This window comes from Meleagris gallopavo, chromosome 1, assembly GCF_000146605.3.
Source record: "Meleagris gallopavo isolate NT-WF06-2002-E0010 breed Aviagen turkey brand Nicholas breeding stock chromosome 1, Turkey_5.1, whole genome shotgun sequence".
Taxonomy (NCBI): domain Eukaryota; kingdom Metazoa; phylum Chordata; class Aves; order Galliformes; family Phasianidae; genus Meleagris; species Meleagris gallopavo.
The window spans coordinates 29,260,397-29,264,255 of NC_015011.2; the positions used below are offsets into that span (position 1 = coordinate 29,260,397).

Below are 3,859 nucleotides of genomic sequence, written 5' to 3' on the forward strand. Positions count from 1 at the left end.
GGGGGGGAGGGGGAGAGAGAAGGTGAAGGAGAGGGAGGAGATGGTGAAAGAGGGGGTGGGTGAGAGGGGGTGAGAGAGAGGAGAGACGGACTCGTCCCATCCTGGCGCCTGCTTGGCTGCTGCAGGGTTCCGTTGCTCTTCAGCTTTTCGAATTTCCTCCCCTCGCCCCCCCTCCATGGCCCCCTTGTTAAAAAGGGTGGCCCCAGTGGCTGGGGAGGCCCTGCTGGCAGCATGGGGGGGCTGCGTAGCCTTGGACTGTGCCTGGGTGAGGACGTGGGGGGTGCAGAGCTGGGGGGAGATGGAAGGTGTAGAGATGGGAGGCAAATGAGGGGCATAGAAGAGGAGGCACATGGGGAGGCAAAGCTGGGGTGCATAGTGGGCCGAACTGAAGGAAAAGGAGGGGTACAGAGCTGGGGGCACGTGGAGGCAGAACTGGGGGGAAAACGTTTTGTGTTGTGTGTCAGTGGGCTGGGGGGTCCTGAGGGTCTTGGGTGGTCTGTGGGTGTCTCTGTCTCTTTCCAACTCCTACTTCTCTCCCCCTCAGCTTTGTGCTGTGGTGCCGTGATTGGATCTGGTATGTTGGGCGTCACTGGGTGTCAGTGGGGTTCACTGGGTACCACTTGGGTGTTATTTGGGGTCATTGAGTGTCCTGGATGTCAGTAGGGGTCACTGGGCATCACGGGGGGTCACTGGGTGTCCTGGGATCTCCCCACAGATACTATTTGGGTGCCCTGGGGCCAGCAGTTGATGGATGGGGCAGGCACCAGGGCATGGGCAACAGGTGGGATGGTTTGAACTGGGCAGACTGGAACAGTACTGGGCAGCCTACTGGGCAGACTAGAATTGTACAGGACAGATAGGCTACACTGGGACTATGCTGGGTCACTGTGCTGGGCAGACTGGGGCTGTGTTGCAGCTGTGATGGGGCTGTTCTGGGCACACTGGGACTGAGCTGGGCACACTGGAGCTGTAGTGGGGCTGTTCTGGGTAGACTGGGGCCGTGCTGGTGCTGTACTTGGCAGACTGAGAGCAAATTGGACAGACAAGGGCCGAGATAGGAAGACCGGGGCTGTGCTGGTGCTGAACTGGGGTCAAGCTAGGCAGATTGGGAGTGAGCTTAAACTGGGGCTGAGCCGCGGCTGTGCTGAGCATACTGAGAGTGTGGTGGGAATACTGAGGCTGAACAGGGCAAACTGGTACTGAACTAGGCAGTCTTGGGCTGAGGTGGGCAAACTGGTACTGAACTAGGCAGTCTTGGGCTGAGCTGGGTAGACTGGGGCTGTGCTGGGACCATGCTGAACAGATTGGGGCTGAACTGGGCAGAGCGGGGCTGTGCTTGGGCTTTGCTGTGACTGGGCTGAGCAGACTGAGACTGAACTGGGCAGCGTGGGGCTGAACTGGGCATGCTGGAGCTGGGCTGGGGCTTTGCTATGACTGCTGAGCAGACTGGGTGCTGTACTAAACAAACTGGTGCTGCACTGGGCAGACTGGGACTGTGCTGGTCAGGCTGGTGCAGCACTGGGAAAGCCACGCTTCACTCTCCTGCTCTCCCCAGCAGTGCCTGCACAGCTCTCTGGCGGCCATTCCCGGTGCCAGGGCCGCGTGGAGCTGCTGCAGGCTGGCTCCTGGGCCTCGGTCTGTGCCGTGGGCTGGGACCTTGCAGCCGCCCGTGTCCTGTGTCGCCAGCTGGGCTGCGGCCGCCCCCGTGCCGTCCCAGTGCCCTGCAGCCCACCCATGGCTGAGGAGAACGTGGTGGGTCTGCGTCAGGTGCAGTGTACAGGGCAGGAGCTGGACTTGGAGCACTGCGAGCTGCAGCCAGGTGATGCTGCGTCCTGTCCATCCAATCACGTGGCTGCTGTCAACTGCGAGGGTGAGCATGGGGCAGGACCGGGCTTTGCAGCCCAGTGGGGACGTGGCAGGGCCTTGTGTCATGGCAGGGCACGGCGGGGACACAGCGAAGCCTTATGGGGACACAATGGGGCCTTATGGGGTTACAGTGTGGCCTGGAGTCATGGTGGGGCATGATAGGGATGCAGTGAGGCCTGGTGAGGACACAGCAAGGTTTGGGGTCAGAGCAGGGCCTGGTGGGGATACAGGGAGGCCTGGTGTCACGGCAGGGCCTGGTGGGGATACAGGGAGGCCTGGTGTCACGGCAGGGCCTGGTGTTGACACATCAAGGCCTGGTGTCATGGCAGGGCCTGGTGGGGACACAGCGAGGCCTGGTGTCACGGCAGGGCCTGGTGGGGACACAGCGAGGCCTGATGTCATGGCGGGGCCTAGTGAGGACGCAGTGAGGCCTATCATGGAGGGGCCTGGTGTTGACACAGCAAGGCTTGTTGTCATGATGGGCCTGGTGGGGACATGACGAAGCCTGGTTTCACAGCAGAGCCTGGAGGGGACACAGTGAGGCCCGGTGTCACATTCAGACCTCGTGTCACTGCTGTGTTCCCACAGAGCCCTTCAGGCTGCGGCTGGCTGGCGGGCCCAGGCGCTGTGCGGGGCGGCTGGAGGTGCAGCGAGCCGGGCGATGGGGCACGGTGTGTGATGACGGATGGAGCAGGGCCAACACGGCTGTGGTGTGCCGGGAGCTGGGCTGCGGCGAGGCGCAGGGCATAGATGAGGAGCGGCCACGTTTCGGGCCCGGCGTTGGGCACATCTGGCTGGATGACGTCCGATGCCGAGGGCAGGAGAAGAGCCTGCAGAACTGTGCACACCGTGTGTGGGGATATCATGACTGCACCCATCGCGAGGACGTTGGAGTTGTATGCCAGGTGTGGGGCTGCTGCCATGGCTTGGTGATGGCCGTGGGACCCTGTGGAGCAGGGTTCAGCCACGCTCAGTCTTCTCTCCTTACAGGATCCCTGAGCATCATGGCGCTGGCCCCAGCAGTGTCAGGAACTGCATCTGGCCCTCCTGCAGCATCTGTGTGAGGAACCCAAACAGGACCCCAAACCCAAGCAGGACTGCAACTCAAACAAATCCTGAGTGAAAACAGGATCTAAAGCCAAACAGAATTCTGAGCCTGAACGGAACTCTCTGCCCAAACAGGACCCAAAATACAAACAGGACTCCCCAGACCAAACAAGATCCACAATCAAAAAAGACCCAGAGCCCAAACAAGACCCCACATCCAGCCAAGACCCAGAGTCTAAACAGAACCCAAACCCAAACAGAATCCAGAGCCCAAACAGCGTCCCCTGCCCGAAAAGGATCCTGAGTCCAAACAGAACCCAAAACCAAACAGGTCCCCAAGCCTAATCAGGACTCAAAATATAAACAGGACCCCCCAAATTCAGGACCCAAAACAGAACAGGTCCTTAAGCCCAAACAAGATCCCACATCCAGACAAGACCCAGAGCCCAAAAAGAATCCTGAGCCCAAACAGGACCTGAAAACAAACAGGCCCTCATCCCAAACAGAACCCAAAATACAAACAGGACTCCCAAACCCAGATAGGACCCAGAAGCAAAAAGGACCCAGAGCCCAAACAAGACCCCACATCCAGACAGGATCCAGAGCCAAACAGAACCCCAAACCAAACAGAATCCTGAGCACAATCAGAATTCACTGTCCAAAGAGAACTCCCAGTCCAAAGAGGGCTCAAAATGCAAACAAGACCCCCCAAATCCAGGCAGGGTCAAAAATCAAAAAGGATCCAGGTCCTCAGCCCCATCCGCTGCCACCGCCCACCCCAGCCCTATTCCTTTAATGGTGTCATTAAAAGCGAGCAGCATCCATGAACAAGGAACCTGCCTAGGGCTGTAGGGATGAGGGCAGTGGGGTGACACTGGGATAGAGTGCCACACTGGGTGTTGGGGTCCTGGCAGGCCCAGGTGTGCTGCTGCAGTCCCCCTGTCCT

General features: G+C 59.6%; 1 pseudogene; it reads left to right on the forward strand.

Moving 5' to 3' along the window:
- The window catches only part of LOC100550420, a 42,171-nt pseudogene that overhangs the window by 29,739 nt on the left and 8,573 nt on the right, over positions 1–3,859 (forward strand).